Source organism: Punica granatum, unplaced genomic scaffold (genome assembly GCF_007655135.1).
Source record: "Punica granatum isolate Tunisia-2019 unplaced genomic scaffold, ASM765513v2 Contig00057, whole genome shotgun sequence".
In the NCBI taxonomy this organism is placed as follows: Eukaryota; Viridiplantae; Streptophyta; class Magnoliopsida; order Myrtales; family Lythraceae; genus Punica; species Punica granatum.
In genome coordinates this window covers 42,399-57,140 of record NW_022204062.1, presented here as the reverse complement: position 1 = coordinate 57,140, position 14,742 = coordinate 42,399, and positions in this window count along the sequence as shown.

Sequence of the window (14,742 nt, the reverse complement as noted above, 5' to 3'; positions counted from 1 at the left end):
TATAGTTAAATTATAAGAAAAAGTTATGAATAGTTATAAGAAAATAATGATCAAGTAATGATTGTGTTGTTGAATTGTGAAAACAGTAATGAATAGTTGAGAGAATTTAATATTAAAAAATGAATTGAAAGGTTAAAATTTTTTTAAAAAAATGAAAAAAGTGATGATTGTGTTGTTGAATTGAAGATAAGTGGAATTTAGTTGAGTAGAGTTGAAAATTTTTTAAAAACCAAATACACCCTGTATTCTAATTTTGATGGATGTCGAAACAGTTTACAATCAACGTCTGGTGTGCGCAACCAAATTTCGTCTCGTCGGGGCACGTATGCGCTCGCCTAAATGCAATGCGGCTTGGGAGTGTCCACCTTCCCGGGGACGCACGACGGACGCACGTGAGAAGGAGTCGCCACTACCTATTTACGACTCGAAGGTCGAGGGCCGTTGAGTTGCCCGGGTCTAGGGGAATAAGATACACTTAGTATGCTAAGGCAATGGTCTGTACGGAACCTGAAATTCTAAATTCGGGGGTTCTATTACGTGTGGGTCTATTTCCCACACGCCCTTTCGGTACTCTAGCTTGCTAGGCTTGCCATTTTATTTATTTACCGCATGATTTAGGGTTGCACTTGACTCGCCCGTTTTGACACCGTAAATTCGAGGAAACGCTCCGATTGTCCACTCTCCGACCGGGATTCTTACATAAATAAATGCACAACATTAAACCTTCACATTGCTCTCTCAAATAAAAATACAAATTACAATGACTGAATCCCGATTGGTTTGCATTTGGTCATTAATCTACTCGTGCTCACCGTGTGGTTTGAAAAGACTGAAATTGAAATTAATATGCGCGCTCAGTGATTGGGGAATTAGATTCCGTGATTGACGGTTACGAGCGTTGGATCCTGTGTGAATCGTATCCTAAAAGATCAAGCTCGACCCGCAACAAAAACAAACAAAAACAGATAAAAACATATGAAAACAGACAAAAACATATAAAAACATATGAATACAGACAAGTTGTGTTTTAAATGCCGTGTTTACGTTATTTATCAAGTTATGCACCGGGGTTACTTGGCAAGCGAAATCCTACCCTAAACAGGCAAACAGGGTGATGGAGAGGGCATGTAACATTCAACGTTATTTTAGTGGACCTGACAAACACGATGTCTGTAATCAAGTCTCGAATATGTGGATTATTTTTAAATTATTCTGTACCGTGACGATGTGGCTTTTACAGATTATGACAAAAATGTTTTCGCCTAAAAACCCAAAATCTATCCCATTTTGCCTATTTACCCATGTTTGATTATGCCGAATGCCCAGTTAGTCAAATTCTGGATTTTATGACAGAAGAACTTGTTCTTAAATTATCGGTGCGGTTACCGATAATTGATCAATTTATGCATTTTGCTTAAAACCGAGTGATTTATTTAGCCCAATTACACGTCCCTTTCCCCGTACGTGGAATTATTGAGTTCAATTAAAATATGCCGAATGCTTTAGTTTGCGAGTTTCGAGCCATCGAGCTAGTCATTAGTGGACCGTCCGACAAAAGCTCTAATTCCCGACTGTCCTGAATTTAAATTCAATTTTTAAACTGAGTTTATATGATTAATCCAAATTCGTATGAGATTTTAATTAAATTATCAAGGAAACATCCAGACACACAACTCACAGGCACACAATCATGTCAAGCTCATCGAATTCACTCGTCGAACATCGAAAGACCTATTGCATGTTACTAAGATGGAGATTTATACCTGATCCAAAGAGATTCTCAGGATGAGCTAGCTCGGAAGATCCTTGACTACCACGGACCTAGGTGGCCTTCAAGTCGAGACTCAACCTAAGCCTAGGTAAGTCTCCCCGTCATCTTCGAGCCCTACCGGTATCGGCCTACTATATTCTTATCTCTCCGACTTTCTTCTCTTTACTCCAAGGCTCGAGGTGACATGCAAAAGCAATAAACAAACACGAGAGAATCGAGGCAAGGCAACTATACGAACCATGAGTAGGATCAAGAGAGGTAAGCTCGATAACATAAACTCCACGACTTCAACTTAGATTCTGGTCACGACTTAAAGATCTTATATCTCGACTCTATAATACTTGAAATGGCATAGAAAGCAAGGGAAAGTGACCCCAAGGCATCTAGACACGGGGAGGACCCGTCTTATGGCAAGAGGGTGATCAAAACAAGTCTCTAAGGCCGCAAATCAAGACCGATCAGAATGTGTACACCGTTTATATTCGACCTCAAAGAGACGTGCATACAATGGATCGGACATCTATAGGCATCGATCCTTAATATCAAGCAAGAAGTCGGCTTTCCGTTACCATTCCAATTAACCACATTGCTAAACACAACGCCAGATAATCGAACTCATGCCAAATAATTCTAGGTAGATCAATCAATTATTATGAAACTCGGTCTATACCTAGAATTGAAATTCAGGCGATGAATGTCTAATTAAATCACCCTAAACCATCCAAATTAATACTCCAGAATGCAGCTACGTGTTCAATGAAACAGTCCCTTAAGCGTTTTCCCGATTTCTATGCAAGTTCTTCCCTCTCGACTTAAGCAAACTCAACCAAACTTCATATCCCACATGTTTTCGACCTCCTAAGTCCATTTCCAAGCTTAATTTTTGCATTTGAACCCTTCAGCCCCGCATTCCAGAGTTGAGCAGAATCGGGTTTCACGGGTGCATTCCGGGCTTCTTCGACGCCACTCCTTCCCACGACCATGGCGAGTCATGCCATCACTTTCTAAGGGTTCCTCATGATCCTCACTCTCCCCCGTGACGAGGTGGTCACGTGCCGAGAGCCGCTCAACCGCGCACCACCGCCATTTCTCTCTTTTCTCCCTTCACAGATTTTTTCCAGTTTTTTCCGGTTTTCTTTGCATCTCTCAGGGAAATCTACATGTCTAATCTCCACAAAACCACTGCAGGCATGATCCTCAATCAGTTAGGGGTCCAATGCCACCGATCTTGCACCAAAAGACCACCGGGAGCCTCCCGTAGAGCCTTTTCTTCATCGTGTGCCAGTTGGATTTGTTCCTCTGGTCGTCTTTTCTAACCCAAACTTTGCAGGAACGTACAGGTCAGCTCGGGTTGCATCTCACTACGAGCCACCTATTACCGTGTTCCTCACTCAGTTAGGAGTCCAATGCCACCGACCTTGCATCAAAAGACCACCGGGAGCCTCCTGTAGAGCCTTTTTTTTGCCGGGTGCCAGTCGGGTCTGTTTGTCCCGACTGGATCTGTCTTTTTTTTACTAACCCGACTTTGTTTTTTATTTCCAGAAAATCTACGCATGATCTCCTTCTGAAACCTTTGCAGGCATGATCCTCAGTGAGTTGGGAGTCCAATGCCACCGACCTTGCAGCAAAATACCATCGGGAGCCTCCGGGACAGCCATTTCTTTCTGACCTGCCCAGTCGGGTCAATTCCGCCCAGTCGGTTCTGTTTTCTTCTAGCTAACCCGACTTTGTTTTCGATTTCCAGAAAATCTACGCATGCTCTCCTTCCAAAACCACCATAGGAATGATTCTTAGTCTCTTGGGAATCCAACGCAACTGGCCCCTCGGGAAAATTCCATCCCGATCTACCGGTACAGCCCCGACAAGCCAGACTGCCAGTCAGGTCTGCCAGTCGACCCGACTGCACCGGTTCGGGTCTGTTCGTTCCAGCCGAGTCTCCTGACTCCCTTTGCCACTTCTCCGACTCTTTCCTCGTGTTCCGAGGGTAGGTAACATTTCTCTACGACTTAAATGGGTCCAAGGAGCTCTCTTTCACCCCGAAATCAGTCGGTTCCCGTATTTATTTTATTTTATTTTATTTCGTTGTTGCATGAGCCGACGCCGTTTTACCGATTCCCTTTAAATATGATATTTGCGTTTGCATTATGTGCTTGTTTGCGAACCCAAGATCGTGGCGGCATCGGCTTTATAGAATGTGTGTTATTATCACGTTTGACGTTTTACGCATGCAAGAAACGGTCAAAAGGAATTGATTGTAATCACAATTTTCATTTAATGATTGGTTTCATGTTAATTCGTATGTTAGGTACGTTAATATCGAACAATCATTTCATTGATCCATAACAATTGAGGCTCGCGGTCTCAATCATTAAACCACTTCACAAACGGGAAACAGGACGTACCATTCGGCTAAACGAACCACTCGGCCTAAGTAATTGGATAAATCGAATATCAACTCGTAAACGCGTCGACGAATCACTAAACGGTGAGAGTGCCCTTTTAAAATTCACAATTTCAAAACATCGGGACACATAACACGAATAGAATTAGTGTCTAGGGAGCACTCGTGCGCTATGACTTGAGTCAAGGCCCGATTTGAGGAGGCTCATGTCTAAGTGCGCGAGTCCTCTTTGGACCTCTTCGTGTCATGCGATCCCAACTTCCACATACACGCCCTACACGTTTTACCGTTCAAAGGGCATGACCATCATTTCGTGATTCGCCGACATTCTAGGCGTTAGGGAGACCGAAACACCTCGATCTATGGACGAAAAAGGGCAACCCGTTCGGGTGTGAGTTTCATTCGTACGGCCCATTCCATTCACTTTCGGTATTTCTATCTTCCTATCGTAGATTCGGTGGTGAACCTTTTTATTTCAGTTGCAAAAGACGAAGAACCGGATTAATCATGTACTTGATTTAAACAAACATTAGATAATGGATAGGTGGAATATTAGATTCCAATCTAGAGTCAAGATACGAGTTTGGTTAATTCGGTGAAACCGCAGTGTCATCTCACTGAATAAGGATTCTAAAACAAATTCACACATGTAATCGGCTTAGAACCATATTCTAGCCCACCATCTATGTTTGCCTAGGCTAGATACATTGTTTGCAAATCAACCCCGGTGATAACTGATTAAATCACGTACATTCGACTTAATACACAACTTGTCTGAATTCACCTACGTTTATCAGTTGTTATCTGTTTTCCATCAGTTTTATCAGTTTTCTTCTATTTTCCATTTGCTTTTGTTGATTTGTTGCGGTTCGGGTTCGAACCCATAGGCCACGTGTTGCACGGGGTCCAACGCCCCAAATCACCGAACACGAGGTCTAACGCCTCCTCACTCACTGAGTGCGTGCAACCCGAGTGCGGAATGGGATCTAGCCCCGAGTCACCGTCACACTCCAAATATGGCCTATGTGGAAGGCAATTTGGATTGGAAGCGTGAAACGTGTTTAGATATCACCCGGGAACTCGATTGGTCCAACGGTTACAGTGGGAACTAATCGGTTCTCATGCAAACCATCGGTTCAATCGGACCCGACCCCCGGCTCCTTGAGCCCGCGTTGCCTTAATTTATTTATCGGTCATTCAAAACATACGGTGAGCCGGAGCGGAATATTGGCCCAATGCAAACCGATCGGGATCCATTTATTTCATTCAGTTGTATTCTGTAATTATTTGAGTGTACATTGTGAGGACCTTATTTGTACATCTATTCATTCATTTGTAAGGATCCCTGATCGGCAAGCGAGAGGTCCGAGTGTCGAACCGGTCAAGTCGGTCCATTGTTACCAAGAGATGAGTAAGCTCGAATACTCGCGGTTTCGGTTCGCGCAGGGAATCGACCATCACGGTTCGATGAACTGTAACGCTAAGATAATGAACCGATTCCTCGACGCACAAGCCTACTCATCTTTCGGACTCTTGGCCCAACTTGATCAATTCATCGACTTTATAGTGTCAAAACGGGCGAGTCAAGTGCAACCCTAAATCACGTGGTAAATAAACAAAAATGGCAAGCCTAGCAAACTAGAGTACCGAAAGGGCGTGCGGGATATAGGCCCGCACGTAATAGAACCCCCGAATTCGAAATTTCCGGTTATGTATGACCATTGCCTTAGCATTTAAGTGTACCCTGTACCCCTAGACCCGGGCGACTTAACGGCCCTCGACCTATGGGTCGTAAACAGTAAGTGGCGACTCCGAGGGGCCAGGATAGACCTGAACAGAAATTTAAAAGCCAGGATGGACCCGAGGGGCCAAGATAGACCTGAACAGAAATTTAAAGCCGGGATGGACCCTAGGGGCCAAGATAGACCTGAACAGAAATTTAAAAGCCGGGATGGACCCGAGAGGGAATTTGAAACCGGGACAGACCCGAGACACTTGCTCGGGGATCGCGTAAAGAGCCAGGTGACGTGGTTTGCTTGGCGTTGGGCCTGGATTGCATCACGTGCGATGACTGATGATGATTCCCCGATGCTTGCCCTTCTTTGGACGTCGGTCGTTTGGTAGCGTGGGGCATCCCTCAACGGTTTACGGCGTATCGAGAGCACGACCTGTTTGTTGGGGATGGCCCAGTCTTGTGATGTGGGACTCGAGCTCTGTGGTGGAGCGCCTACGTATCCCGAGGGATCGAAAATCAGAGTCTGCAGTAGTTCTTGCGTTTGTTGCACCCGTGATCCTAACATCATTAGTAAGTCATGGGATTGCTAGCGATTTGTAAGCACAGGTAAAAGGAAGTGTTTGTAACGCATGCTCTTCAGTTTCGGGTCGCCTGGGCGACCTGTGGAGAGTTTTTGCTTTGGTGATGCGAATGGGGGTCCCGCTTTCAGAGGCCCCGATGTGAGGCCTCCGGGGCTCCTATTGGCCTTGCATGGGCATATCGAGACGTTCTCAAAGGTGCCCAAGGGGCTGTATCGGTTCTTCGATGCGCCCGTGAACTTAGGACCCTTCTCATCAGGGTGCCGTAGGGCGGCTGCATTTGTAACCCGCATGGGGAATTTTGTTCAAATTTGGTCACCGTCATCGGTCTAGTCATTTTCAGAGTGTTATGACTAGACTCCCGGAAAGAAATGTCTAGGGTTTTGGCTTTGTGGTAGCCGATTGAAGGGTGGCTGTGACCCGTTTTGGAGTTGTGTAATGACAAAGAGAAAAGAGAAAGCTTGGGGAGCACGTTGCCCTAGGCTGAAAGGATACACGGGTTCACGCTTGCCGTGAGATGTACCCCCCTTTCTCTCCCGTCCTTCGGTTGGTGTTGGCTGTCTTAAACTGTTTGGATTGCGTGCTTGGTCGCCCGCTGTGCTTGAAGAAGAATCCGCCTTGGACGGTTGAGTTCGGTAGGAGAGCCGATCGGGGATCGTGTTAGAGTAGATAACCTGGTCATTTCCCTTGGGGATCCCTGGTCCGCGCAGTGTGCGAAGGCCCAAGGTGACTGTTTTGTTTATCTTTCATTTTACTCTCCTTTTGCTAAGGTCACCCGCCTCGGGGCCGTACCTCTCAACCTAAAGGGGATGAACTCTCATTTTGCCACGACCGCCCGCCTCGAGATTTTCAGTCGTGCCTCTCTTTTGCCCTAACTTTTGCCTAGATCGCCCCGAGGCGTTTTCGACCTAGCAGGCTCGATTCTTTTGTCTCTCGAGTTTGCAAGGGCGAAGGGTTCGAATAATTCAACCTCCGAGTGCGTTACGTTCTGTCTCCGTCGAGGAGTTGCGTCTGTTGCTCCCTCTTTTTGTCGGGGTTTGTTGATTTCTTCTTTGAATTGGCGGTGCCGGAGTTTTATATCTCGGCGGTGCCTTGTTTTGTTCATTGGCGGGTTTTTCCCGCATCTTTTCTCTCTCTTCATTGGCGGGTTTTTTCCCGCTTCTTTTCGCTCTTTTTTTCTTGCAGCTGGGGTTTGTATCGTGTCCCCATGTATTTGTTTTACTTTTCCCGACTTTTTCGTTGTTGCAGGTGCTTTGATGCGCTTTGCCTCACGGAGACTTGGTGTTTGTTCTTCATGCATTCGGAAGCCGAACTACGTGTTCTTTGTCCTTACAATCTTTACAAGTGATTTCCCCTATTGTCTAGAGAAAGAAAATGCAAAATTGCCCTAGGGAGTGTGTGATCGAGGTTGTCCTGATGCTTGCTGTGGAAGATGCCCATTCTTGATGCGGATGACTAGGAGCATTCCAGTGTCGTTTGTTGGAGTGACCCACTATGGCGACCTCAGGGCGAACTTTAACTAGGGATGCCCCAGTATACGTCGCTTGCCGAGGTCGTATTTTCGCGAGCTTCAACCGGGGATGCCCCAGTGTACGTCGCTTGGAAATGCTCATCATGGCCGAATGATGTTCGAGGTGGTCTCGGTCTGAATGATGAACGTGAATGCCCTAATCTTCATTGTTAATGTGACCTGAGGTGGGCGCCTTGTACAATCATCGTCCCCGATCGTGCTTGTGGCTCCAACATCAGTTGTACGCCGGAGGGGCGTGCTCTCGAAGCCGATAGGCATGTTTCTTTGTCGATTGAGACGGTTGCGCTGAAGGCATGCGACTCGTTCGGATGCTTCCGTCGTCGGCTTCATAGGGGGTACCTCCTTGTCGAGCCCTTCCCTACTGAAGTATAGGAAGAAAGACCCGATAGGAGTTCTCGAGGAGGTGTGAACCCGCGCATCGCTCTTTGCCCGCGACCGGCGTGTCCCTGTGAAGGATGACAAAGAGGATGATGCATTAGGCGATTATGCGGTGGAATATGTGGTAAGAAATGTAAAGTGGACCCATGGGAAATTCCTTCGTCCAGCGCGCGACCCATGGGGTGCCGCACGTGGGGGACACTCAATTCCGAGATCTAGTCATCGCCACCCTGGAGTGGGTAGACCGTGGCTAGGGGCCACATTGGTGTACTTTCCCCAATTGTGGTTGGCATGAGCAGCCGTCCTAGGGAAGGCTCGAGAAGCCGAATCACATGAGAACAGACGAATCGAACAATTCCGACAGAACCAACAGGGCATCTTCGGGGCTGTCCTAGTGCGCCTGTGAAGGGTTCGCTCATGCCAGGAGCTTGTTTGGGAATGCATATAAATGTAAAAGAGAGTTTAGGGAAGAGTGCATGTTGCCCCAGTGGCTGGTTGATGGCCACAGTGGAGGGTGAGTAGGGATCATTCTCCGGTCGGAGATGTGACCGTGCTAGTGACTTTCGTGGCGGGTGGGCAGGGCCATGCTCTGTTCGTAGGAGCCGTTGCTTGTGATCTTTTACGGTTGAAGGATTAGACTTGCTCCTCGGAGTATCGCTTGGATGAATTTGAATCCAAGTCGATTTTGAATTTTAGATGAGCCTGAAAGCAGTAAATGCGAGGTGTCAAAACCTGAAAGCGGTAAATGCGGGGCCGAAGCCCAAAAGCAATAAATACTAGGCCGGGGCCCAAAAGCAATAAATGCAGGATCGAGGCCCGATGCGGGGCCGAAGCTCAAAAGTGGGGCTGAAGCCCAAAAGTGGGGCCGGAACCCAAAAGTAAATGCAGGGCCGAAGGCCGATGTAAGGTCGAAGCCTAAGGCCGTAAATGCGGGGCCGGAGCCCGATGCGGGGCCGAAGCCCAATGCAATAAATGCGGGATTGATAGGAAAGTGCAAGAAGTGCGAAAGCAAAGGTCAATGCTGAGAAATAGCGTGAGGCGCTGCGATGCGGTGACACTGATTTGCTTGCGGTCTTGCTTTGTGGAGCAGGAATGGGGACTCAGTGTTGAAATCCCAAGGAGCTGAATGGATGGAAGACATTTGTTGTCTCAATTGTGGTCGATCAGTATTCATGCTGTCTTATTGTGTAGAATTTCCTACAATGGGAAAAGAAAACAATGAAGGAGCAAACTATATTCGCGATTTCAGCGTGAGGGCATAGGGGATTGAACTAGCTTGATAGGCGTCCTGCGAGCGCACTGGGAGACATGCACAAGGTGTGTCGAGTATGCGTGCATGGGCAAGGTAGGGGTGTGCTCGCACGACGCGGAAATGGCACGCTCAGTTGTGCTGATGGAAGCACCTGTAGCATAGCGGGACCTGTGCTCCGCCATGCAATGACATAATCGACTGCGCGGGATTAATTGGGAGTTAGTATTGCTTGGATGGTTGGCCCTTGAGCTACTGATCGTCTCGCCGTGGAGGAAGGGTGAGGACCACGAGAGGTCCACCTGCAAAGACTGTCACAACTTTGTCTACCGTGTGGTAGTGTTAAATGTCGTGTAAAACAGTAAATGGATAGGATGCATGCAGTGCGTGAGTTTTCAAAGGCTAATGTTGTCGTTCACATTGACTCGAAAGGTTCAAAGTACAATGCAAATTTTGTAAAATAGAGCCTTAAGCTGATTTGCCACCACACTCGGGGTTTGAGCGAGCGCGGCCTCGGAAAGCACCGGTTCTAGGCGAGGGCCTTGCGGAGATATCTATCCTAGAGTGCATGCGTGGGCCTCCTCGAGCCCTCTTCCTAGACTTCTCCAGGGCGGCGTTCGCTCAAGCGAACTCCTGATCGCATCTCTGCATCTTGGCACGGGTTTGGGAGAGCTCCCTCTAAGGTGGTTGGCCGGCGAGTTCTTCGTCTCTCAGTGACCTCTCGGTGATCGAACCTAGTGTTGATGAGGTCGATCATGTTGTCCCGGAATATACACCATTCGCGTTCTGTGGCGGGTCGGTGAGATCCTCGTGTGTTGGCGGGCTCTGTCGAGGCGCGGGCAGGAGGCCAAGCAAGGCGTCCCTTACCAAGACGATAAGAAAATATGCTTAGGACTTGTCAATGTGAACGATATCCTAGTGTGTTTTGAAAACTGCATGATGCATATGTGCAGAGAAAAGTAAATGCCCACGGCTTAGTACAAATTACAAGGTACATCGCTCTTGAAATAGAAAAGACTCAAATGGCACGCAGGCCGACTCGATGGACTATTGTTAGAGTCGGATTGAAGGCTTGCATGGAGGCATAGCACGATGCAAGGTTCGGTGCTAGAGGGACCGTGCTATCTATAGATGGGGGCTCCTGACTCAAGGGTGTGAATTCCTTGAAATCGAGCAAGGATCTTTGGGGGCCGGTTCGGTGGCATAGCCCACTCAATCCGTTCCCTTACTCGGAACCTCTGACTAACCTAGCTTCCTATTTTGGTGCCCGTGGGATTTCGGACAAGGTACCTAGAAACCCGTTAGAATGATGCGATGCAAGTGCGTAAAATAAATGTGCGCGAAATAAATGTGCTTAAAATAAATGTACGGAAAGCGATAGATAAACATGCAAGCAAGCAAACGGAATTGAGCCCCGAACCCACTAAGTATGTCCCCAGTGGAGTCGCCAAGCTATGCGCACCCGAATTTAATCTCGTCGGGGCACGCGTGCGTGAAGCTTGTGCGACGCGGCTTGGGAGTGTCCACCTTCCCGTGGACGCGCGACGGACACGCGTGAGAAGGAGTCGCCACTTACTGTTTACGACCCGTAGGTCGAGGGCCGTTGAGTCGCCCGGGTCTAGGGGTGCGGGGTACACCTAAATGCTAAGGCAATGGTCATGCGGAACCGAAAATTCCGAATTCGGGGGTTCTATTACGTACGGGCCTATATCCCGCACGCCCTTCGGTACTCTAGTTTGCTAGGCTTGCCGTTTTGTTTATTTACCGCGTGATTTTAGGGTTGCACTTGACTCGCCCGTTTTGACACCGTAAAGTCGATGAATTGATCAGGTTGGGCCAAGAATCCGAAAGATGAGTGGGCTTGTGCGTTGAGGAATCGGTTCACTATCTTAGCGTTACAGTTCATCGAACCGTGATGGTCAATTCCCTGCGCGAACCGAAACCGCGAGTATTCGAGCTTACTCATCTCTTGGTAATAATAGACCAACTTGACCGGTTCGACGCTCGGGCCTCTCGCTTGCCGATCAGGGATCCTTACAAATGAATGAATAGATGTACAAATAGGATCCTCACAATGTACACTCGAATAATTACAGAATACAACTGAATGAAATAAATGGATCCGGATCGGTTTGCATTGGGCCAATATTCCGCTCCGGCTCACCGTGTGTTTTGAATAACCGATAAACAAATTAAGGCAATGCGGGCTCAAGGAGCCGGGGGTCGGGTCCGATTGAACCGATGGTTTGCAGGAGAACCAATTAGTTCCCACTGTAATCGTTGGACCAATCGAGCTCCCGGGTGATATCTAAACACGTTTCATGCATCCAATCCATATTGCCTTCCACATAGGCCATATTTGGAGTGTGACGGTGACTCGGGGCTAGATCCCATTCCACACTCGGGTTGCACGCACTCAGTGAGTTAGGGGGCGGTGGACCTCGTGTTCGGTGATTTGGGGCATTGGACCCCGTGCAACACATAACCTATGGGCTCGGACCCGAACCGCAACAAATCAGCAAAAGCAAATGGAAAACAGAAGAAAACTGATAAAACTGATGGAAAACAGATAACAACTGACAAATGTAGGTGAATACAGACAAGTTGTGTATTAAGTCGAATGTACGTGATTTAATCAGTTATCGACCGGGGTTGATTTGCAATCAATGTGTCTAGCCTAGGCAAACATAGATGGTGGGCTAGAATATGGTTCTAAGTCGATTACATGTGTCAATTTGTTTCAGAATCCTTATTCAGTGAGATGACACTGCGGTTTCACCGAATTAACCAAACTCGTATCTTGACTCTAGATTGGAATCTAATATTCCACCTATCCATTATCTAATGTTTGTTTAAGTCAAGTACATGATTAATCCGGTTCTTCGTCTTTTGCAACTGAAATAAAAAGGTTCACCATCGAATCTACGATAGGAAGATAGAAACACCGAAAGTGAACGGAATGGGCTGTACGAATGAAACTCGCATCCGAACGGGTTGCCCTTTTTCGTCCATAGATCGAGGTGTTTCGGTCTCCCTAACGCCTAGAATGTCAGCGAATCACGAAATGATGGTCATGCCCTTTGAATGGTAAAATGTGTAGGGCGTGTATGTGGAAGTTGGGATCGCATGACACGAAGAGGTCCAAAGAGGACTCGCGCACTTAGACATGAGCCTCCTCAAATCGGGCCTTGACTCGAGTCATAGCGCACGAGTACTCCCTAGACACTAATTCTATTCGTGTTATGTGTCTCGATGATTTGAAATTGTGAATTTTAAAAGGGCACTCTCAACGTTTAGTGATTCGTCGACGCGTTTATGAGTTGATATTCGATTTATCCAATCACTTAGGGCGAGTGGTTCGTTTAGCCGAATGGTACGTCCTGTTTCCCGTTTGTGAAGTGGTTTAATGATTGAGACCGCGAACCTCAATTGTTATGGATCAATGAAATGATTGTTCGATATTAACGTACCTAACATACGAATTAATATGAAACCAATGATTAAATGAAAATTGTGATTACAATCAATTCCAAGAATCGGTTTTGACCGTTTCTTGCATGCGTAAAACGTCAAACATGATAATAACACACATTCTATAAAGCCGATGCCGCCATGATCTTGGTTGCGCAAACAAGCACATAATGCAAACACAAATATCGTATTTAAAGGGAATCGATAAAACGGCGTCGGCTCATGCAACAACGAAATAAAATAAAATAAAATAAATACGGGAACCGACTGATTTCGAGGCGAAAGAGAGAGCTCCTTGGACCCATTTAAGTCGTAGAGAAATGTTACCTAGCCTCGGAACACGAGGAAAGAGTCGGAGAAGTGGCAAAGGGAGTCGGGAGACTCGGCTGGAACGAACAGACCCGAACCGATGCAGTCGGGTCGACTGGCAGACCCGACTGGCAGTCTAGCTTGTTGGGGCTGTACCGGTTGATCGGGATGGAATTTTCGCGCGGGGCCAGTTGCGTTGGATTCCCAAGAGACTAAAGATCGCGCCTGTGGTGGTTTTGGAAGGAGAGCGTGCGTAGATTTTTTGGAAATCGAAAACAAAGTCGGGTTAGCTATCAGAAAACAGAACCGACTGGGCGGAATTGACCCGACTGGGCAGGTCAGAAAGAAATGGCTGTCCCGGTGGTATTTTGCTGCAAGGTCGGCGGCATTGGACTCCTAACTCACTGAGGATCATGCCTGCGGTGGTTTCGGAAGGAGAGCATGCGTAGATTTTCTGGAAATCAAAAACAAAGTCGGGTTAGTAAAAAAAAAGACAGATCCAGTCGAGACAAGCAAACCCGACTGGCACCCGGCAAAGAAAAGGCTCTACAGGAGGCTCCCGGTGGTCTTTTGATGCAAGGTCGGTGGCATTGGACTTCTAACTGAGTGAGTAACACGGTGATAGGTGGCTCGTAGTGAGATTCAACCCGAGCTGACCTATGCATTCCTGCAAAGTTTGGGTTAGAAAAGACGACCAGAGGAACAAACCCGACTGGCACCCGATGAAGAAACGACTCTACGGGAGGCTCCCGATGGTCTTTTGGTGCAAGGTCGGTGGCATTGGACTCCTAACTGACTGAGGATCGTGAAGATTAGACATGTCGATTTTCCTGAGAGATGCAAAGAAAACCGGTAAAAACTGGAAAAAATCTGTGAAGGGAGAAAAGAGAGAAATGGCGGTGGTGCGCGGTTGAGCGGCTCTCGACACGCGACCACCTTGTCACGGGGGAGAGTGAGGGTCATGAGAAACCCTAGGAAATGATGGCACGACTCTCCATAGTCGTGAGGTAGTGGAAATGTTCGGGGAGCCCGGGAAGCCGTGAAAACACCTATTGAACCCGGTTCTGGACAGAGCTGGTTCGGGATGCTGGGAGCTTCAAATCGCAAAACTAACACCGGAAATGGACTCGGGAGGTCGAATACATGTGGGATATGTAGTTTTTTTGAGGCTCGGATAAGTCGGGAAGGAAGAACTCGCCTAGAAATCGAGAAACTCCCTAGGGACCCGATTCTGGACTGGCCTGGAACTGCATGCTGGAAGCTTCAAATGCCGAAACTAACACCGGAAATGGACTCGAGAGGTCGAATACATGTGGGAT